General features: G+C 44.9%; 17 non-coding genes across 17 annotated transcripts; all 17 read left to right on the top strand.

The window, feature by feature from the left end:
* Positions 1-198: 198 nt before the first annotated feature.
* Positions 199-389, top strand: LOC141248460 (U2 spliceosomal RNA). The gene has a single exon (XR_012311671.1). It is a non-coding gene; the product is annotated as a U2 spliceosomal RNA (small nuclear RNA).
* Positions 390-1,504: 1,115 nt separating this feature from the next.
* Positions 1,505-1,695, top strand: LOC141248501 (U2 spliceosomal RNA). The gene has a single exon (XR_012311708.1). It is a non-coding gene; the product is annotated as a U2 spliceosomal RNA (small nuclear RNA).
* Positions 1,696-2,810: 1,115 nt separating this feature from the next.
* On the top strand, positions 2,811-3,001 carry LOC141248458 (U2 spliceosomal RNA). The gene has a single exon (XR_012311669.1). It is a non-coding gene; the product is annotated as a U2 spliceosomal RNA (small nuclear RNA).
* Positions 3,002-4,116: 1,115 nt separating this feature from the next.
* LOC141248457 (U2 spliceosomal RNA) lies at positions 4,117-4,307 on the top strand. Its single transcript, XR_012311668.1, has one exon. It is a non-coding gene; the product is annotated as a U2 spliceosomal RNA (small nuclear RNA).
* Positions 4,308-5,422: 1,115 nt separating this feature from the next.
* On the top strand, positions 5,423-5,613 carry LOC141248456 (U2 spliceosomal RNA). The gene has a single exon (XR_012311667.1). It is a non-coding gene; the product is annotated as a U2 spliceosomal RNA (small nuclear RNA).
* A 1,115-nt stretch (positions 5,614-6,728) lies between these two features.
* On the top strand, positions 6,729-6,919 carry LOC141248455 (U2 spliceosomal RNA). Its single transcript, XR_012311666.1, has one exon. It is a non-coding gene; the product is annotated as a U2 spliceosomal RNA (small nuclear RNA).
* Positions 6,920-8,034: 1,115 nt separating this feature from the next.
* On the top strand, positions 8,035-8,225 carry LOC141248454 (U2 spliceosomal RNA). The gene has a single exon (XR_012311665.1). It is a non-coding gene; the product is annotated as a U2 spliceosomal RNA (small nuclear RNA).
* A 1,115-nt stretch (positions 8,226-9,340) lies between these two features.
* On the top strand, positions 9,341-9,531 carry LOC141248453 (U2 spliceosomal RNA). The gene has a single exon (XR_012311664.1). It is a non-coding gene; the product is annotated as a U2 spliceosomal RNA (small nuclear RNA).
* A 1,115-nt stretch (positions 9,532-10,646) lies between these two features.
* LOC141248452 (U2 spliceosomal RNA) lies at positions 10,647-10,837 on the top strand. Its single transcript, XR_012311663.1, has one exon. It is a non-coding gene; the product is annotated as a U2 spliceosomal RNA (small nuclear RNA).
* Positions 10,838-11,952: 1,115 nt separating this feature from the next.
* On the top strand, positions 11,953-12,143 carry LOC141248451 (U2 spliceosomal RNA). Its single transcript, XR_012311662.1, has one exon. It is a non-coding gene; the product is annotated as a U2 spliceosomal RNA (small nuclear RNA).
* Positions 12,144-13,258: 1,115 nt separating this feature from the next.
* LOC141248449 (U2 spliceosomal RNA) lies at positions 13,259-13,449 on the top strand. The gene has a single exon (XR_012311661.1). It is a non-coding gene; the product is annotated as a U2 spliceosomal RNA (small nuclear RNA).
* Positions 13,450-14,564: 1,115 nt separating this feature from the next.
* On the top strand, positions 14,565-14,755 carry LOC141248448 (U2 spliceosomal RNA). Its single transcript, XR_012311660.1, has one exon. It is a non-coding gene; the product is annotated as a U2 spliceosomal RNA (small nuclear RNA).
* A 1,115-nt stretch (positions 14,756-15,870) lies between these two features.
* On the top strand, positions 15,871-16,061 carry LOC141248495 (U2 spliceosomal RNA). Its single transcript, XR_012311703.1, has one exon. It is a non-coding gene; the product is annotated as a U2 spliceosomal RNA (small nuclear RNA).
* Positions 16,062-17,176: 1,115 nt separating this feature from the next.
* Positions 17,177-17,367, top strand: LOC141248484 (U2 spliceosomal RNA). The gene has a single exon (XR_012311692.1). It is a non-coding gene; the product is annotated as a U2 spliceosomal RNA (small nuclear RNA).
* A 1,115-nt stretch (positions 17,368-18,482) lies between these two features.
* On the top strand, positions 18,483-18,673 carry LOC141248471 (U2 spliceosomal RNA). Its single transcript, XR_012311681.1, has one exon. It is a non-coding gene; the product is annotated as a U2 spliceosomal RNA (small nuclear RNA).
* A 1,115-nt stretch (positions 18,674-19,788) lies between these two features.
* On the top strand, positions 19,789-19,979 carry LOC141248459 (U2 spliceosomal RNA). Its single transcript, XR_012311670.1, has one exon. It is a non-coding gene; the product is annotated as a U2 spliceosomal RNA (small nuclear RNA).
* Positions 19,980-21,094: 1,115 nt separating this feature from the next.
* On the top strand, positions 21,095-21,285 carry LOC141248445 (U2 spliceosomal RNA). The gene has a single exon (XR_012311658.1). It is a non-coding gene; the product is annotated as a U2 spliceosomal RNA (small nuclear RNA).
* The last annotated feature ends 66 nt before the right edge of the window (positions 21,286-21,351 follow it).

Here is a 21,351-nt window from a genome sequence, read left to right as displayed (position 1 = left end):
AGGTGCTGTGTTTAAAGAGGTGGAGTTATGCAGATCTAAAACGCGTGGATTGCAGCAGCAGCAAGCCGAAAAGTGCAGGCATGTAAGGGATCTAGAGGTTGACAACATGTCTTCTTAACGGGAGTCCAGGAGCTCATCTCCACAAATGGACTTTTCAGGATCCTTGGGTGGCTCCGTAGTTTGAAACCAATTCTGGTTATCGCTTCTCGGCCTTTTGGCTAAGATCAAGTGTAGTATCTGTTCTTATCAGTTTAATATCTGATACGTCCCCTATCTGGGGACCATATATTAAATGGATTTTTAGAACAGGGAGATGGAAAAAGAGCTTGCTCTGTCCACTCCACGCATTGACCTGGTATTGCAGTATCTCCAGGACCGGTGCACCCCTTCTTTAATGCAGTTTCTAAAATCAGAAAGAATTGAATTCAATGTTTTTTGTTCATTTTGCTTGTTTGTCGGATTTTGGGATGGACTCTTTGGCTTTGCTTTTCTTCTCCTCATTGGATTTTTCATGTTCAAAGTTGCAGAAGCCAGATTACAAGCTCATTTTGGTTCATCTTCAGCAACTGTGCATTGCATTGCCATGTAATGTGATGCAATGCTATCTTTCTAGCTCTCCCTTTTTACTTCCTTTTGGATAAACAGACATATTAGGCAAGCATTTTGGAGCTTTCACCTAAATAACTACAGGTGGTGAGATAAGCTGCACAATATAATTGACCTTTCAGTATATTGTTGCACACACACCATCTATTTAGCAAATGCCCTTGTTATCAACAGCAGCCTTTTAAACTCACCTGAGCTAACAGGTATGTGCGCTGGTTACTCTGCTGCGCTTAAAATTTCTTTTTTGGTTTGCTACAATGCCTTTTCTGAAACGTTGTCTCCTTCTGCTGGAACACTGACTTCTTTCATTTAATGCCTGCAGACTATAAAAGAGAACCCAACCCAAAAAGTTTGGTTGATTAGTCTGTGGCATTCTGTTAAACTGTTGCTTATGGCGGTCTCTGTGAGCTTCTCAGCGACATTCAGCCAGCCAGGTATCCTGCCTGCAGTAGATGGAATGTGGCAATGGAACGCTGGCTGCGCGTGTCATAATAGGCTCTGAGCCTTTATATACCTGTGCACAGCAGCAGCCACCTTCAGTCTGCTGCTGGACAGCCAGCAGCAGCAGCAGCAGGAGAGGTATGTAATCAGGAGCCCTCCTGCTAAGGGTAGACAGCTGCTCGTTCCACCCCACCCCCCGCCTTAATTGGTTCTCCTCCCTTCCAACGGTGTTGAGGCGGGTGGGAACAGCAGGGGGTGAAGGTGCTGTGTTTAAAGAGGTGGAGTTATGCAGATCTAAAACGCGTGGATTGCAGCAGCAGCAAGCCGAAAAGTGCAGGCATGTAAGGGATCTAGAGGTTGACAACATGTCTTCTTAACGGGAGTCCAGGAGCTCATCTCCACAAATGGACTTTTCAGGATCCTTGGGTGGCTCCGTAGTTTGAAACCAATTCTGGTTATCGCTTCTCGGCCTTTTGGCTAAGATCAAGTGTAGTATCTGTTCTTATCAGTTTAATATCTGATACGTCCCCCATCTGGGGACCATATATTAAATGGATTTTTAGAACAGGGAGATGGAAAAAGAGCTTGCTCTGTCCACTCCACGCATTGACCTGGTATTGCAGTATCTCCAGGACCGGTGCACCCCTTCTTTAATGCAGTTTCTAAAATCAGAAAGAATTGAATTCAATGTTTTTTGTTCATTTTGCTTGTTTGTCGGATTTTGGGATGGACTCTTTGGCTTTGCTTTTCTTCTCCTCATTGGATTTTTCATGTTCAAAGTTGCAGAAGCCAGATTACAAGCTCATTTTGGTTCATCTTCAGCAACTGTGCATTGCATTGCCATGTAATGTGATGCAATGCTATCTTTCTAGCTCTCCCTTTTTACTTCCTTTTGGATAAACAGACATATTAGGCAAGCATTTTGGAGCTTTCACCTAAATAACTACAGGTGGTGAGATAAGCTGCACAATATAATTGACCTTTCAGTATATTGTTGCACACACACCATCTATTTAGCAAATGCCCTTGTTATCAACAGCAGCCTTTTAAACTCACCTGAGCTAACAGGTATGTGCGCTGGTTACTCTGCTGCGCTTAAAATTTCTTTTTTGGTTTGCTACAATGCCTTTTCTGAAACGTTGTCTCCTTCTGCTGGAACACTGACTTCTTTCATTTAATGCCTGCAGACTATAAAAGAGAACCCAACCCAAAAAGTTTGGTTGATTAGTCTGTGGCATTCTGTTAAACTGTTGCTTATGGCGGTCTCTGTGAGCTTCTCAGCGACATTCAGCCAGCCAGGTATCCTGCCTGCAGTAGATGGAATGTGGCAATGGAACGCTGGCTGCGCGTGTCATAATAGGCTCTGAGCCTTTATATACCTGTGCACAGCAGCAGCCACCTTCAGTCTGCTGCTGGACAGCCAGCAGCAGCAGCAGCAGGAGAGGTATGTAATCAGGAGCCCTCCTGCTAAGGGTAGACAGCTGCTCGTTCCACCCCACCCCCCGCCTTAATTGGTTCTCCTCCCTTCCAACGGTGTTGAGGCGGGTGGGAACAGCAGGGGGTGAAGGTGCTGTGTTTAAAGAGGTGGAGTTATGCAGATCTAAAACGCGTGGATTGCAGCAGCAGCAAGCCGAAAAGTGCAGGCATGTAAGGGATCTAGAGGTTGACAACATGTCTTCTTAACGGGAGTCCAGGAGCTCATCTCCACAAATGGACTTTTCAGGATCCTTGGGTGGCTCCGTAGTTTGAAACCAATTCTGGTTATCGCTTCTCGGCCTTTTGGCTAAGATCAAGTGTAGTATCTGTTCTTATCAGTTTAATATCTGATACGTCCCCTATCTGGGGACCATATATTAAATGGATTTTTAGAACAGGGAGATGGAAAAAGAGCTTGCTCTGTCCACTCCACGCATTGACCTGGTATTGCAGTATCTCCAGGACCGGTGCACCCCTTCTTTAATGCAGTTTCTAAAATCAGAAAGAATTGAATTCAATGTTTTTTGTTCATTTTGCTTGTTTGTCGGATTTTGGGATGGACTCTTTGGCTTTGCTTTTCTTCTCCTCATTGGATTTTTCATGTTCAAAGTTGCAGAAGCCAGATTACAAGCTCATTTTGGTTCATCTTCAGCAACTGTGCATTGCATTGCCATGTAATGTGATGCAATGCTATCTTTCTAGCTCTCCCTTTTTACTTCCTTTTGGATAAACAGACATATTAGGCAAGCATTTTGGAGCTTTCACCTAAATAACTACAGGTGGTGAGATAAGCTGCACAATATAATTGACCTTTCAGTATATTGTTGCACACACACCATCTATTTAGCAAATGCCCTTGTTATCAACAGCAGCCTTTTAAACTCACCTGAGCTAACAGGTATGTGCGCTGGTTACTCTGCTGCGCTTAAAATTTCTTTTTTGGTTTGCTACAATGCCTTTTCTGAAACGTTGTCTCCTTCTGCTGGAACACTGACTTCTTTCATTTAATGCCTGCAGACTATAAAAGAGAACCCAACCCAAAAAGTTTGGTTGATTAGTCTGTGGCATTCTGTTAAACTGTTGCTTATGGCGGTCTCTGTGAGCTTCTCAGCGACATTCAGCCAGCCAGGTATCCTGCCTGCAGTAGATGGAATGTGGCAATGGAACGCTGGCTGCGCGTGTCATAATAGGCTCTGAGCCTTTATATACCTGTGCACAGCAGCAGCCACCTTCAGTCTGCTGCTGGACAGCCAGCAGCAGCAGCAGCAGGAGAGGTATGTAATCAGGAGCCCTCCTGCTAAGGGTAGACAGCTGCTCGTTCCACCCCACCCCCCGCCTTAATTGGTTCTCCTCCCTTCCAACGGTGTTGAGGCGGGTGGGAACAGCAGGGGGTGAAGGTGCTGTGTTTAAAGAGGTGGAGTTATGCAGATCTAAAACGCGTGGATTGCAGCAGCAGCAAGCCGAAAAGTGCAGGCATGTAAGGGATCTAGAGGTTGACAACATGTCTTCTTAACGGGAGTCCAGGAGCTCATCTCCACAAATGGACTTTTCAGGATCCTTGGGTGGCTCCGTAGTTTGAAACCAATTCTGGTTATCGCTTCTCGGCCTTTTGGCTAAGATCAAGTGTAGTATCTGTTCTTATCAGTTTAATATCTGATACGTCCCCTATCTGGGGACCATATATTAAATGGATTTTTAGAACAGGGAGATGGAAAAAGAGCTTGCTCTGTCCACTCCACGCATTGACCTGGTATTGCAGTATCTCCAGGACCGGTGCACCCCTTCTTTAATGCAGTTTCTAAAATCAGAAAGAATTGAATTCAATGTTTTTTGTTCATTTTGCTTGTTTGTCGGATTTTGGGATGGACTCTTTGGCTTTGCTTTTCTTCTCCTCATTGGATTTTTCATGTTCAAAGTTGCAGAAGCCAGATTACAAGCTCATTTTGGTTCATCTTCAGCAACTGTGCATTGCATTGCCATGTAATGTGATGCAATGCTATCTTTCTAGCTCTCCCTTTTTACTTCCTTTTGGATAAACAGACATATTAGGCAAGCATTTTGGAGCTTTCACCTAAATAACTACAGGTGGTGAGATAAGCTGCACAATATAATTGACCTTTCAGTATATTGTTGCACACACACCATCTATTTAGCAAATGCCCTTGTTATCAACAGCAGCCTTTTAAACTCACCTGAGCTAACAGGTATGTGCGCTGGTTACTCTGCTGCGCTTAAAATTTCTTTTTTGGTTTGCTACAATGCCTTTTCTGAAACGTTGTCTCCTTCTGCTGGAACACTGACTTCTTTCATTTAATGCCTGCAGACTATAAAAGAGAACCCAACCCAAAAAGTTTGGTTGATTAGTCTGTGGCATTCTGTTAAACTGTTGCTTATGGCGGTCTCTGTGAGCTTCTCAGCGACATTCAGCCAGCCAGGTATCCTGCCTGCAGTAGATGGAATGTGGCAATGGAACGCTGGCTGCGCGTGTCATAATAGGCTCTGAGCCTTTATATACCTGTGCACAGCAGCAGCCACCTTCAGTCTGCTGCTGGACAGCCAGCAGCAGCAGCAGCAGGAGAGGTATGTAATCAGGAGCCCTCCTGCTAAGGGTAGACAGCTGCTCGTTCCACCCCACCCCCCGCCTTAATTGGTTCTCCTCCCTTCCAACGGTGTTGAGGCGGGTGGGAACAGCAGGGGGTGAAGGTGCTGTGTTTAAAGAGGTGGAGTTATGCAGATCTAAAACGCGTGGATTGCAGCAGCAGCAAGCCGAAAAGTGCAGGCATGTAAGGGATCTAGAGGTTGACAACATGTCTTCTTAACGGGAGTCCAGGAGCTCATCTCCACAAATGGACTTTTCAGGATCCTTGGGTGGCTCCGTAGTTTGAAACCAATTCTGGTTATCGCTTCTCGGCCTTTTGGCTAAGATCAAGTGTAGTATCTGTTCTTATCAGTTTAATATCTGATACGTCCCCTATCTGGGGACCATATATTAAATGGATTTTTAGAACAGGGAGATGGAAAAAGAGCTTGCTCTGTCCACTCCACGCATTGACCTGGTATTGCAGTATCTCCAGGACCGGTGCACCCCTTCTTTAATGCAGTTTCTAAAATCAGAAAGAATTGAATTCAATGTTTTTTGTTCATTTTGCTTGTTTGTCGGATTTTGGGATGGACTCTTTGGCTTTGCTTTTCTTCTCCTCATTGGATTTTTCATGTTCAAAGTTGCAGAAGCCAGATTACAAGCTCATTTTGGTTCATCTTCAGCAACTGTGCATTGCATTGCCATGTAATGTGATGCAATGCTATCTTTCTAGCTCTCCCTTTTTACTTCCTTTTGGATAAACAGACATATTAGGCAAGCATTTTGGAGCTTTCACCTAAATAACTACAGGTGGTGAGATAAGCTGCACAATATAATTGACCTTTCAGTATATTGTTGCACACACACCATCTATTTAGCAAATGCCCTTGTTATCAACAGCAGCCTTTTAAACTCACCTGAGCTAACAGGTATGTGCGCTGGTTACTCTGCTGCGCTTAAAATTTCTTTTTTGGTTTGCTACAATGCCTTTTCTGAAACGTTGTCTCCTTCTGCTGGAACACTGACTTCTTTCATTTAATGCCTGCAGACTATAAAAGAGAACCCAACCCAAAAAGTTTGGTTGATTAGTCTGTGGCATTCTGTTAAACTGTTGCTTATGGCGGTCTCTGTGAGCTTCTCAGCGACATTCAGCCAGCCAGGTATCCTGCCTGCAGTAGATGGAATGTGGCAATGGAACGCTGGCTGCGCGTGTCATAATAGGCTCTGAGCCTTTATATACCTGTGCACAGCAGCAGCCACCTTCAGTCTGCTGCTGGACAGCCAGCAGCAGCAGCAGCAGGAGAGGTATGTAATCAGGAGCCCTCCTGCTAAGGGTAGACAGCTGCTCGTTCCACCCCACCCCCCGCCTTAATTGGTTCTCCTCCCTTCCAACGGTGTTGAGGCGGGTGGGAACAGCAGGGGGTGAAGGTGCTGTGTTTAAAGAGGTGGAGTTATGCAGATCTAAAACGCGTGGATTGCAGCAGCAGCAAGCCGAAAAGTGCAGGCATGTAAGGGATCTAGAGGTTGACAACATGTCTTCTTAACGGGAGTCCAGGAGCTCATCTCCACAAATGGACTTTTCAGGAACCTTGGGTGGCTCCGTAGTTTGAAACCAATTCTGGTTATCGCTTCTCGGCCTTTTGGCTAAGATCAAGTGTAGTATCTGTTCTTATCAGTTTAATATCTGATACGTCCCCTATCTGGGGACCATATATTAAATGGATTTTTAGAACAGGGAGATGGAAAAAGAGCTTGCTCTGTCCACTCCACGCATTGACCTGGTATTGCAGTATCTCCAGGACCGGTGCACCCCTTCTTTAATGCAGTTTCTAAAATCAGAAAGAATTGAATTCAATGTTTTTTGTTCATTTTGCTTGTTTGTCGGATTTTGGGATGGACTCTTTGGCTTTGCTTTTCTTCTCCTCATTGGATTTTTCATGTTCAAAGTTGCAGAAGCCAGATTACAAGCTCATTTTGGTTCATCTTCAGCAACTGTGCATTGCATTGCCATGTAATGTGATGCAATGCTATCTTTCTAGCTCTCCCTTTTTACTTCCTTTTGGATAAACAGACATATTAGGCAAGCATTTTGGAGCTTTCACCTAAATAACTACAGGTGGTGAGATAAGCTGCACAATATAATTGACCTTTCAGTATATTGTTGCACACACACCATCTATTTAGCAAATGCCCTTGTTATCAACAGCAGCCTTTTAAACTCACCTGAGCTAACAGGTATGTGCGCTGGTTACTCTGCTGCGCTTAAAATTTCTTTTTTGGTTTGCTACAATGCCTTTTCTGAAACGTTGTCTCCTTCTGCTGGAACACTGACTTCTTTCATTTAATGCCTGCAGACTATAAAAGAGAACCCAACCCAAAAAGTTTGGTTGATTAGTCTGTGGCATTCTGTTAAACTGTTGCTTATGGCGGTCTCTGTGAGCTTCTCAGCGACATTCAGCCAGCCAGGTATCCTGCCTGCAGTAGATGGAATGTGGCAATGGAACGCTGGCTGCGCGTGTCATAATAGGCTCTGAGCCTTTATATACCTGTGCACAGCAGCAGCCACCTTCAGTCTGCTGCTGGACAGCCAGCAGCAGCAGCAGCAGGAGAGGTATGTAATCAGGAGCCCTCCTGCTAAGGGTAGACAGCTGCTCGTTCCACCCCACCCCCCGCCTTAATTGGTTCTCCTCCCTTCCAACGGTGTTGAGGCGGGTGGGAACAGCAGGGGGTGAAGGTGCTGTGTTTAAAGAGGTGGAGTTATGCAGATCTAAAACGCGTGGATTGCAGCAGCAGCAAGCCGAAAAGTGCAGGCATGTAAGGGATCTAGAGGTTGACAACATGTCTTCTTAACGGGAGTCCAGGAGCTCATCTCCACAAATGGACTTTTCAGGATCCTTGGGTGGCTCCGTAGTTTGAAACCAATTCTGGTTATCGCTTCTCGGCCTTTTGGCTAAGATCAAGTGTAGTATCTGTTCTTATCAGTTTAATATCTGATACGTCCCCTATCTGGGGACCATATATTAAATGGATTTTTAGAACAGGGAGATGGAAAAAGAGCTTGCTCTGTCCACTCCACGCATTGACCTGGTATTGCAGTATCTCCAGGACCGGTGCACCCCTTCTTTAATGCAGTTTCTAAAATCAGAAAGAATTGAATTCAATGTTTTTTGTTCATTTTGCTTGTTTGTCGGATTTTGGGATGGACTCTTTGGCTTTGCTTTTCTTCTCCTCATTGGATTTTTCATGTTCAAAGTTGCAGAAGCCAGATTACAAGCTCATTTTGGTTCATCTTCAGCAACTGTGCATTGCATTGCCATGTAATGTGATGCAATGCTATCTTTCTAGCTCTCCCTTTTTACTTCCTTTTGGATAAACAGACATATTAGGCAAGCATTTTGGAGCTTTCACCTAAATAACTACAGGTGGTGAGATAAGCTGCACAATATAATTGACCTTTCAGTATATTGTTGCACACACACCATCTATTTAGCAAATGCCCTTGTTATCAACAGCAGCCTTTTAAACTCACCTGAGCTAACAGGTATGTGCGCTGGTTACTCTGCTGCGCTTAAAATTTCTTTTTTGGTTTGCTACAATGCCTTTTCTGAAACGTTGTCTCCTTCTGCTGGAACACTGACTTCTTTCATTTAATGCCTGCAGACTATAAAAGAGAACCCAACCCAAAAAGTTTGGTTGATTAGTCTGTGGCATTCTGTTAAACTGTTGCTTATGGCGGTCTCTGTGAGCTTCTCAGCGACATTCAGCCAGCCAGGTATCCTGCCTGCAGTAGATGGAATGTGGCAATGGAACGCTGGCTGCGCGTGTCATAATAGGCTCTGAGCCTTTATATACCTGTGCACAGCAGCAGCCACCTTCAGTCTGCTGCTGGACAGCCAGCAGCAGCAGCAGCAGGAGAGGTATGTAATCAGGAGCCCTCCTGCTAAGGGTAGACAGCTGCTCGTTCCACCCCACCCCCCGCCTTAATTGGTTCTCCTCCCTTCCAACGGTGTTGAGGCGGGTGGGAACAGCAGGGGGTGAAGGTGCTGTGTTTAAAGAGGTGGAGTTATGCAGATCTAAAACGCGTGGATTGCAGCAGCAGCAAGCCGAAAAGTGCAGGCATGTAAGGGATCTAGAGGTTGACAACATGTCTTCTTAACGGGAGTCCAGGAGCTCATCTCCACAAATGGACTTTTCAGGATCCTTGGGTGGCTCCGTAGTTTGAAACCAATTCTGGTTATCGCTTCTCGGCCTTTTGGCTAAGATCAAGTGTAGTATCTGTTCTTATCAGTTTAATATCTGATACGTCCCCTATCTGGGGACCATATATTAAATGGATTTTTAGAACAGGGAGATGGAAAAAGAGCTTGCTCTGTCCACTCCACGCATTGACCTGGTATTGCAGTATCTCCAGGACCGGTGCACCCCTTCTTTAATGCAGTTTCTAAAATCAGAAAGAATTGAATTCAATGTTTTTTGTTCATTTTGCTTGTTTGTCGGATTTTGGGATGGACTCTTTGGCTTTGCTTTTCTTCTCCTCATTGGATTTTTCATGTTCAAAGTTGCAGAAGCCAGATTACAAGCTCATTTTGGTTCATCTTCAGCAACTGTGCATTGCATTGCCATGTAATGTGATGCAATGCTATCTTTCTAGCTCTCCCTTTTTACTTCCTTTTGGATAAACAGACATATTAGGCAAGCATTTTGGAGCTTTCACCTAAATAACTACAGGTGGTGAGATAAGCTGCACAATATAATTGACCTTTCAGTATATTGTTGCACACACACCATCTATTTAGCAAATGCCCTTGTTATCAACAGCAGCCTTTTAAACTCACCTGAGCTAACAGGTATGTGCGCTGGTTACTCTGCTGCGCTTAAAATTTCTTTTTTGGTTTGCTACAATGCCTTTTCTGAAACGTTGTCTCCTTCTGCTGGAACACTGACTTCTTTCATTTAATGCCTGCAGACTATAAAAGAGAACCCAACCCAAAAAGTTTGGTTGATTAGTCTGTGGCATTCTGTTAAACTGTTGCTTATGGCGGTCTCTGTGAGCTTCTCAGCGACATTCAGCCAGCCAGGTATCCTGCCTGCAGTAGATGGAATGTGGCAATGGAACGCTGGCTGCGCGTGTCATAATAGGCTCTGAGCCTTTATATACCTGTGCACAGCAGCAGCCACCTTCAGTCTGCTGCTGGACAGCCAGCAGCAGCAGCAGCAGGAGAGGTATGTAATCAGGAGCCCTCCTGCTAAGGGTAGACAGCTGCTCGTTCCACCCCACCCCCCGCCTTAATTGGTTCTCCTCCCTTCCAACGGTGTTGAGGCGGGTGGGAACAGCAGGGGGTGAAGGTGCTGTGTTTAAAGAGGTGGAGTTATGCAGATCTAAAACGCGTGGATTGCAGCAGCAGCAAGCCGAAAAGTGCAGGCATGTAAGGGATCTAGAGGTTGACAACATGTCTTCTTAACGGGAGTCCAGGAGCTCATCTCCACAAATGGACTTTTCAGGATCCTTGGGTGGCTCCGTAGTTTGAAACCAATTCTGGTTATCGCTTCTCGGCCTTTTGGCTAAGATCAAGTGTAGTATCTGTTCTTATCAGTTTAATATCTGATACGTCCCCTATCTGGGGACCATATATTAAATGGATTTTTAGAACAGGGAGATGGAAAAAGAGCTTGCTCTGTCCACTCCACGCATTGACCTGGTATTGCAGTATCTCCAGGACCGGTGCACCCCTTCTTTAATGCAGTTTCTAAAATCAGAAAGAATTGAATTCAATGTTTTTTGTTCATTTTGCTTGTTTGTCGGATTTTGGGATGGACTCTTTGGCTTTGCTTTTCTTCTCCTCATTGGATTTTTCATGTTCAAAGTTGCAGAAGCCAGATTACAAGCTCATTTTGGTTCATCTTCAGCAACTGTGCATTGCATTGCCATGTAATGTGATGCAATGCTATCTTTCTAGCTCTCCCTTTTTACTTCCTTTTGGATAAACAGACATATTAGGCAAGCATTTTGGAGCTTTCACCTAAATAACTACAGGTGGTGAGATAAGCTGCACAATATAATTGACCTTTCAGTATATTGTTGCACACACACCATCTATTTAGCAAATGCCCTTGTTATCAACAGCAGCCTTTTAAACTCACCTGAGCTAACAGGTATGTGCGCTGGTTACTCTGCTGCGCTTAAAATTTCTTTTTTGGTTTGCTACAATGCCTTTTCTGAAACGTTGTCTCCTTCTGCTGGAACACTGACTTCTTTCATTTAATGCCTGCAGACTATAAAAGAGAACCCAACCCAAAAAGTTTGGTTGATTAGTCTGTGGCATTCTGTTAAACTGTTGCTTATGGCGGTCTCTGTGAGCTTCTCAGCGACATTCAGCCAGCCAGGTATCCTGCCTGCAGTAGATGGAATGTGGCAATGGAACGCTGGCTGCGCGTGTCATAATAGGCTCTGAGCCTTTATATACCTGTGCACAGCAGCAGCCACCTTCAGTCTGCTGCTGGACAGCCAGCAGCAGCAGCAGCAGGAGAGGTATGTAATCAGGAGCCCTCCTGCTAAGGGTAGACAGCTGCTCGTTCCACCCCACCCCCCGCCTTAATTGGTTCTCCTCCCTTCCAACGGTGTTGAGGCGGGTGGGAACAGCAGGGGGTGAAGGTGCTGTGTTTAAAGAGGTGGAGTTATGCAGATCTAAAACGCGTGGATTGCAGCAGCAGCAAGCCGAAAAGTGCAGGCATGTAAGGGATCTAGAGGTTGACAACATGTCTTCTTAACGGGAGTCCAGGAGCTCATCTCCACAAATGGACTTTTCAGGATCCTTGGGTGGCTCCGTAGTTTGAAACCAATTCTGGTTATCGCTTCTCGGCCTTTTGGCTAAGATCAAGTGTAGTATCTGTTCTTATCAGTTTAATATCTGATACGTCCCCTATCTGGGGACCATATATTAAATGGATTTTTAGAACAGGGAGATGGAAAAAGAGCTTGCTCTGTCCACTCCACGCATTGACCTGGTATTGCAGTATCTCCAGGACCGGTGCACCCCTTCTTTAATGCAGTTTCTAAAATCAGAAAGAATTGAATTCAATGTTTTTTGTTCATTTTGCTTGTTTGTCGGATTTTGGGATGGACTCTTTGGCTTTGCTTTTCTTCTCCTCATTGGATTTTTCATGTTCAAAGTTGCAGAAGCCAGATTACAAGCTCATTTTGGTTCATCTTCAGCAACTGTGCATTGCATTGCCATGTAATGTGATGCAATGCTATCTTTCTAGCTCTCCCTTTTTACTTCCTTTTGGATAAACAGACATATTAGGCAAGCATTTTGGAGCTTTCACCTAAATAACTACAGGTGGTGAGATAAGCTGCACAATATAATTGACCTTTCAGTATATTGTTGCACACACACCATCTATTTAGCAAATGCCCTTGTTATCAACAGCAGCCTTTTAAACTCACCTGAGCTAACAGGTATGTGCGCTGGTTACTCTGCTGCGCTTAAAATTTCTTTTTTGGTTTGCTACAATGCCTTTTCTGAAACGTTGTCTCCTTCTGCTGGAACACTGACTTCTTTCATTTAATGCCTGCAGACTATAAAAGAGAACCCAACCCAAAAAGTTTGGTTGATTAGTCTGTGGCATTCTGTTAAACTGTTGCTTATGGCGGTCTCTGTGAGCTTCTCAGCGACATTCAGCCAGCCAGGTATCCTGCCTGCAGTAGATGGAATGTGGCAATGGAACGCTGGCTGCGCGTGTCATAATAGGCTCTGAGCCTTTATATACCTGTGCACAGCAGCAGCCACCTTCAGTCTGCTGCTGGACAGCCAGCAGCAGCAGCAGCAGGAGAGGTATGTAATCAGGAGCCCTCCTGCTAAGGGTAGACAGCTGCTCGTTCCACCCCACCCCCCGCCTTAATTGGTTCTCCTCCCTTCCAACGGTGTTGAGGCGGGTGGGAACAGCAGGGGGTGAAGGTGCTGTGTTTAAAGAGGTGGAGTTATGCAGATCTAAAACGCGTGGATTGCAGCAGCAGCAAGCCGAAAAGTGCAGGCATGTAAGGGATCTAGAGGTTGACAACATGTCTTCTTAACGGGAGTCCAGGAGCTCATCTCCACAAATGGACTTTTCAGGATCCTTGGGTGGCTCCGTAGTTTGAAACCAATTCTGGTTATCGCTTCTCGGCCTTTTGGCTAAGATCAAGTGTAGTATCTGTTCTTATCAGTTTAATATCTGATACGTCCCCTATCTGGGGACCATATATTAAATGGATTTTTAGAACAGGGAGATGGAAAAAGAGCTTGCTCTGTCCACTCCACGCATTGACCTGGTATTGCAGTATCTCCAGGACCGGTGCACCCCTTCTTTAATGCAGTTTCTAAAATCAGAAAGAATTGAATTCAATGTTTTTTGTTCATTTTGCTTGTTTGTCGGATTTTGGGATGGACTCTTTGGCTTTGCTTTTCTTCTCCTCATTGGATTTTTCATGTTCAAAGTTGCAGAAGCCAGATTACAAGCTCATTTTGGTTCATCTTCAGCAACTGTGCATTGCATTGCCATGTAATGTGATGCAATGCTATCTTTCTAGCTCTCCCTTTTTACTTCCTTTTGGATAAACAGACATATTAGGCAAGCATTTTGGAGCTTTCACCTAAATAACTACAGGTGGTGAGATAAGCTGCACAATATAATTGACCTTTCAGTATATTGTTGCACACACACCATCTATTTAGCAAATGCCCTTGTTATCAACAGCAGCCTTTTAAACTCACCTGAGCTAACAGGTATGTGCGCTGGTTACTCTGCTGCGCTTAAAATTTCTTTTTTGGTTTGCTACAATGCCTTTTCTGAAACGTTGTCTCCTTCTGCTGGAACACTGACTTCTTTCATTTAATGCCTGCAGACTATAAAAGAGAACCCAACCCAAAAAGTTTGGTTGATTAGTCTGTGGCATTCTGTTAAACTGTTGCTTATGGCGGTCTCTGTGAGCTTCTCAGCGACATTCAGCCAGCCAGGTATCCTGCCTGCAGTAGATGGAATGTGGCAATGGAACGCTGGCTGCGCGTGTCATAATAGGCTCTGAGCCTTTATATACCTGTGCACAGCAGCAGCCACCTTCAGTCTGCTGCTGGACAGCCAGCAGCAGCAGCAGCAGGAGAGGTATGTAATCAGGAGCCCTCCTGCTAAGGGTAGACAGCTGCTCGTTCCACCCCACCCCCCGCCTTAATTGGTTCTCCTCCCTTCCAACGGTGTTGAGGCGGGTGGGAACAGCAGGGGGTGAAGGTGCTGTGTTTAAAGAGGTGGAGTTATGCAGATCTAAAACGCGTGGATTGCAGCAGCAGCAAGCCGAAAAGTGCAGGCATGTAAGGGATCTAGAGGTTGACAACATGTCTTCTTAACGGGAGTCCAGGAGCTCATCTCCACAAATGGACTTTTCAGGATCCTTGGGTGGCTCCGTAGTTTGAAACCAATTCTGGTTATCGCTTCTCGGCCTTTTGGCTAAGATCAAGTGTAGTATCTGTTCTTATCAGTTTAATATCTGATACGTCCCCTATCTGGGGACCATATATTAAATGGATTTTTAGAACAGGGAGATGGAAAAAGAGCTTGCTCTGTCCACTCCACGCATTGACCTGGTATTGCAGTATCTCCAGGACCGGTGCACCCCTTCTTTAATGCAGTTTCTAAAATCAGAAAGAATTGAATTCAATGTTTTTTGTTCATTTTGCTTGTTTGTCGGATTTTGGGATGGACTCTTTGGCTTTGCTTTTCTTCTCCTCATTGGATTTTTCATGTTCAAAGTTGCAGAAGCCAGATTACAAGCTCATTTTGGTTCATCTTCAGCAACTGTGCATTGCATTGCCATGTAATGTGATGCAATGCTATCTTTCTAGCTCTCCCTTTTTACTTCCTTTTGGATAAACAGACATATTAGGCAAGCATTTTGGAGCTTTCACCTAAATAACTACAGGTGGTGAGATAAGCTGCACAATATAATTGACCTTTCAGTATATTGTTGCACACACACCATCTATTTAGCAAATGCCCTTGTTATCAACAGCAGCCTTTTAAACTCACCTGAGCTAACAGGTATGTGCGCTGGTTACTCTGCTGCGCTTAAAATTTCTTTTTTGGTTTGCTACAATGCCTTTTCTGAAACGTTGTCTCCTTCTGCTGGAACACTGACTTCTTTCATTTAATGCCTGCAGACTATAAAAGAGAACCCAACCCAAAAAGTTTGGTTGATTAGTCTGTGGCATTCTGTTAAACTGTTGCTTATGGCGGTCTCTGTGAGCTTCTCAGCGACATTCAGCCAGCCAGGTATCCTGCCTGCAGTAGATGGAATGTGGCAATGGAACGCTGGCTGCGCGTGTCATAATAGGCTCTGAGCCTTTATATACCTGTGCACAGCAGCAGCCACCTTCAGTCTGCTGCTGGACAGCCAGCAGCAGCAGCAGCAGGAGAGGTATGTAATCAGGAGCCCTCCTGCTAAGGGTAGACAGCTGCTCGTTCCACCCCACCCCCCGCCTTAATTGGTTCTCCTCCCTTCCAACGGTGTTGAGGCGGGTGGGAACAGCAGGGGGTGAAGGTGCTGTGTTTAAAGAGGTGGAGTTATGCAGATCTAAAACGCGTGGATTGCAGCAGCAGCAAGCCGAAAAGTGCAGGCATGTAAGGGATCTAGAGGTTGACAACATGTCTTCTTAACGGGAGTCCAGGAGCTCATCTCCACAAATGGACTTTTCAGGATCCTTGGGTGGCTCCGTAGTTTGAAACCAATTCTGGTTATCGCTTCTCGGCCTTTTGGCTAAGATCAAGTGTAGTATCTGTTCTTATCAGTTTAATATCTGATACGTCCCCTATCTGGGGACCATATATTAAATGGATTTTTAGAACAGGGAGATGGAAAAAGAGCTTGCTCTGTCCACTCCACGCATTGACCTGGTATTGCAGTATCTCCAGGACCGGTGCACCCCTTCTTTAATGCAGTTTCTAAAATCAGAAAGAATTGAATTCAATGTTTTTTGTTCATTTTGCTTGTTTGTCGGATTTTGGGATGGACTCTTTGGCTTTGCTTTTCTTCTCCTCATTGGATTTTTCATGTTCAAAGTTGCAGAAGCCAGATTACAAGCTCATTTTGGTTCATCTTCAGCAACTGTGCATTGCATTGCCATGTAATGTGATGCAATGCTATCTTTCTAGCTCTCCCTTTTTACTTCCTTTTGGATAAACAGACATATTAGGCAAGCATTTTGGAGCTTTCACCTAAATAACTACAGGTGGTGAGATAAGCTGCACAATATAATTGACCTTTCAGTATATTGTTGCACACACACCATCTATTTAGCAAATGCCCTTGTTATCAACAGCAGCCTTTTAAACTCACCTGAGCTAACAGGTATGTGCGCTGGTTACTCTGCTGCGCTTAAAATTTCTTTTTTGGTTTGCTACAATGCCTTTTCTGAAACGTTGTCTCCTTCTGCTGGAACACTGACTTCTTTCATTTAATGCCTGCAGACTATAAAAGAGAACCCAACCCAAAAAGTTTGGTTGATTAGTCTGTGGCATTCTGTTAAACTGTTGCTTATGGCGGTCTCTGTGAGCTTCTCAGCGACATTCAGCCAGCCAGGTATCCTGCCTGCAGTAGATGGAATGTGGCAATGGAACGCTGGCTGCGCGTGTCATAATAGGCTCTGAGCCTTTATATACCTGTGCACAGCAGCAGCCACCTTCAGTCTGCTGCTGGACAGCCAGCAGCAGCAGCAGCAGGAGAGGTATGTAATCAGGAGCCCTCCTGCTAAGGGTAGACAGCTGCTCGTTCCACCCCACCCCCCGCCTTAATTGGTTCTCCTCCCTTCCAACGGTGTTGAGGCGGGTGGGAACAGCAGGGGGTGAAGGTGCTGTGTTTAAAGAGGTGGAGTTATGCAGATCTAAAACGCGTGGATTGCAGCAGCAGCAAGCCGAAAAGTGCAGGCATGTAAGGGATCTAGAGGTTGACAACATGTCTTCTTAACGGGAGTCCAGGAGCTCATCTCCACAAATGGACTTTTCAGGATCCTTGGGTGGCTCCGTAGTTTGAAACCAATTCTGGTTATCGCTTCTCGGCCTTTTGGCTAAGATCAAGTGTAGTATCTGTTCTTATCAGTTTAATATCTGATACGTCCCCTATCTGGGGACCATATATTAAATGGATTTTTAGAACAGGGAGATGGAAAAAGAGCTTGCTCTGTCCACTCCACGCATTGACCTGGTATTGCAGTATCTCCAGGACCGGTGCACCCCTTCTTTAATGCAGTTTCTAAAATCAGAAAGAATTGAATTCAATGTTTTTTGTTCATTTTGCTTGTTTGTCGGATTTTGGGATGGACTCTTTGGCTTTGCTTTTCTTCTCCTCATTGGATTTTTCATGTTCAAAGTTGCAGAAGCCAGATTACAAGCTCATTTTGGTTCATCTTCAGCAACTGTGCATTGCATTGCCATGTAATGTGATGCAATGCTATCTTTCTAGCTCTCCCTTTTTACTTCCTTTTGGATAAACAGACATATTAGGCAAGCATTTTGGAGCTTTCACCTAAATAACTACAGGTGGTGAGATAAGCTGCACAATATAATTGACCTTTCAGTATATTGTTGCACACACACCATCTATTTAGCAAATGCCCTTGTTATCAACAGCAGCCTTTTAAACTCACCTGAGCTAACAGGTATGTGCGCTGGTTACTCTGCTGCGCTTAAAATTTCTTTTTTGGTTTGCTACAATGCCTTTTCTGAAACGTTGTCTCCTTCTGCTGGAACACTGACTTCTTTCATTTAATGCCTGCAGACTATAAAAGAGAACCCAACCCAAAAAGTTTGGTTGATTAGTCTGTGGCATTCTGTTAAACTGTTGCTTATGGCGGTCTCTGTGAGCTTCTCAGCGACATTCAGCCAGCCAGGTATCCTGCCTGCAGTAGATGGAATGTGGCAATGGAACGCTGGCTGCGCGTGTCATAATAGGCTCTGAGCCTTTATATACCTGTGCACAGCAGCAGCCACCTTCAGTCTGCTGCTGGACAGCCAGCAGCAGCAGCAGCAGGAGAGGTATGTAATCAGGAGCCCTCCTGCTAAGGGTAGACAGCTGCTCGTTCCACCCCACCCCCCGCCTTAATTGGTTCTCCTCCCTTCCAACGGTGTTGAGGCGGGTGGGAACAGCAGGGGGTGAAGGTGCTGTGTTTAAAGAGGTGGAGTTATGCAGATCTAAAACGCGTGGATTGCAGCAGCAGCAAGCCGAAAAGTGCAGGCATGTAAGGGATCTAGAGGTTGACAACATGTCTTCTTAACGGGAGTCCAGGAGCTCATCTCCACAAATGGACTTTTCAGGATCCTTGGGTGGCTCCGTAGTTTGAAACCAATTCTGGTTATCGCTTCTCGGCCTTTTGGCTAAGATCAAGTGTAGTATCTGTTCTTATCAGTTTAATATCTGATACGTCCCCTATCTGGGGACCATATATTAAATGGATTTTTAGAACAGGGAGATGGAAAAAGAGCTTGCTCTGTCCACTCCACGCATTGACCTGGTATTGCAGTATCTCCAGGACCGGTGCACCCCTTCTTTAATGCAGTTTCTAAAATCAGAAAGAATTGAATTCAATGTTTTTTGTTCATTTTGCTTGTTTGTCGGATTTTGGGATGGACTCTTTGGCTTTGCTTTTCTTCTCCTCATTGGATTTTTCATGTTCAAAGTTGCAGAAGCCAGATTACAAGCTCATTTTGGTTCATCTTCAGCAACTGTGCATTGCATTGCCATGTAATGTGATGCAATGCTATCTTTCTAGCTCTCCCTTTTTACTTCCTTTTGGATAAACAGACATATTAGGCAAGCATTTTGGAGCTTTCACCTAAATAACTACAGGTGGTGAGATAAGCTGCACAATATAATTGACCTTTCAGTATATTGTTGCACACACACCATCTATTTAGCAAATGCCCTTGTTATCAACAGCAGCCTTTTAAACTCACCTGAGCTAACAGGTATGTGCGCTGGTTACTCTGCTGCGCTTAAAATTTCTTTTTTGGTTTGCTACAATGCCTTTTCTGAAACGTTGTCTCCTTCTGCTGGAACACTGACTTCTTTCATTTAATGCCTGCAGACTATAAAAGAGAACCCAACCCAAAAAGTTTGGTTGATTAGTCTGTGGCATTCTGTTAAACTGTTGCTTATGGCGGTCTCTGTGAGCTTCTCAGCGACATTCAGCCAGCCAGGTATCCTGCCTGCAGTAGATGGAATGTGGCAATGGAACGCTGGCTGCGCGTGTCATAATAGGCTCTGAGCCTTTATATACCTGTGCACAGCAGCAGCCACCTTCAGTCTGCTGCTGGACAGCCAGCAGCAGCAGCAGCAGGAGAGGTATGTAATCAGGAGCCCTCCTGCTAAGGGTAGACAGCTGCTCGTTCCACCCCACCCCCCGCCTTAATTGGTTCTCCTCCCTTCCAACGGTGTTGAGGCGGGTGGGAACAGCAGGGGGTGAAGGTGCTGTGTTTAAAGAGGTGGAGTTATGCAGATCTAAAACGCGTGGATTGCAGCAGCAGCAAGCCGAAAAGTGCAGGCATGTAAGGGATCTAGAGGTTGACAACATGTCTTCTTAACGGGAGTCCAGGAGCTCATCTCCACAAATGGACTTTTCAGGATCCTTGGGTGGCTCCGTAGTTTGAAACCAATTCTGGTTATCGCTTCTCGGCCTTTTGGCTAAGATCAAGTGTAGTATCTGTTCTTATCAGTTTAATATCTGATACGTCCCCTATCTGGGGACCATATATTAAATGGATTTTTAGAACAGGGAGATGGAAAAAGAGCTTGCTCTGTCCACTCCACGCATTGACCTGGTATTGCAGTATCTCCAGGACCGGTGCACCCCTTCTTTAATGCAGTTTCTAAAATCAGAAAGAATTGAATTCAATGTTTTTTGTTCATTTTGCTTGTTTGTCGGATTTTGGGATGGACTCTTTGGCTTTGCTTTTCTTCTCCTCATTGGATTTTTCATGTTCAAAGTTGCAGAAGCCAGATTACAAGCTCATTTTGGTTCATCTTCAGCAACTGTGCATTGCATTGCCATGTAATGTGATGCAATGCTATCTTTCTAGCTCTCCCTTTTTACTTCCTTTTGGATAAACAGACATATTAGGCAAGCATTTTGGAGCTTTCACCTAAATAACTACAGGTGGTGAGATAAGCTGCACAATATAATTGACCTTTCAGTATATTGTTGCACACACACCATCTATTTAGCAAATGCCCTTGTTATCAACAGCAGCCTTTTAAACTCACCTGAGCTAACAGGTATGTGCGCTGGTTACTCTGCTGCGCTTAAAATTTCTTTTTTGGTTTGCTACAATGCCTTTTCTGAAACGTTGTCTCCTTCTGCTGGAACACTGACTTCTTTCATTTAATGCCTGCAGACTATAAAAGAGAACCCAACCCAAAAAGTTTGGTTGATTAGTCTGTGGCATTCTGTTAAACTGTTGCTTATGGCGGTCTCTGTGAGCTTCTCAGCGACATTCAGCCAGCCAGGTATCCTGCCTGCAGTAGATGGAATGTGGCAATGGAACGCTGGCTGCGCGTGTCATAATAGGCTCTGAGCCTTTATATACCTGTGCACAGCAGCAGCCACCTTCAGTCTGCTGCTGGACAGCCAGCAGCAGCAGCAGCAGGAGAGGTATGTAATCAGGAGCCCTCCTGCTAAGGGTAGACAGCTGCTCGTTCCACCCCACCCCCCGCCTTAATTGGTTCTCCTCCCTTCCAACGGTGTTGAGGCGGGTGGGAACAGCAGGGGGTGAAGGTGCTGTGTTTAAAGAGGTGGAGTTATGCAGATCTAAAACGCGTGGATTGCAGCAGCAGCAAGCCGAAAAGTGCAGGCATGTAAGGGATCTAGAGGTTGACAACATGTCTTCTTAACGGGAGTCCAGGAGCTCATCTCCACAAATGGACTTTTCAGGATCCTTGGGTGGCTCCGTAGTTTGAAACCAATTCTGGTTATCGCTTCTCGGCCTTTTGGCTAAGATCAAGTGTAGTATCTGTTCTTATCAGTTTAATATCTGATACGTCCCCTATCTGGGGACCATATATTAAATGGATTTTTAGAACAGGGAGATGGAAAAAGAGCTTGCTCTGTCCACTCCACGCATTGACCTGGTATTGCAGTATCTCCAGGACCGGTGCACCCCTTCTTTAATGCAGTTTCTAAAATCAGAAAGAATTGAATTCAATGTTTTTTGTTCATTTTGCTTGTTTG

Source organism: Phyllobates terribilis, unplaced genomic scaffold (assembly GCF_046119375.1).
Source record: "Phyllobates terribilis strain yellow unplaced genomic scaffold, ASM4611937v1 Scaffold_3689__1_contigs__length_72616, whole genome shotgun sequence".
In the NCBI taxonomy this organism is placed as follows: Eukaryota; Metazoa; Chordata; class Amphibia; order Anura; family Dendrobatidae; genus Phyllobates; species Phyllobates terribilis.
Note: the sequence above shows the minus strand (reverse complement) of the source record. Positions and strands in the feature narration are given on the sequence as shown.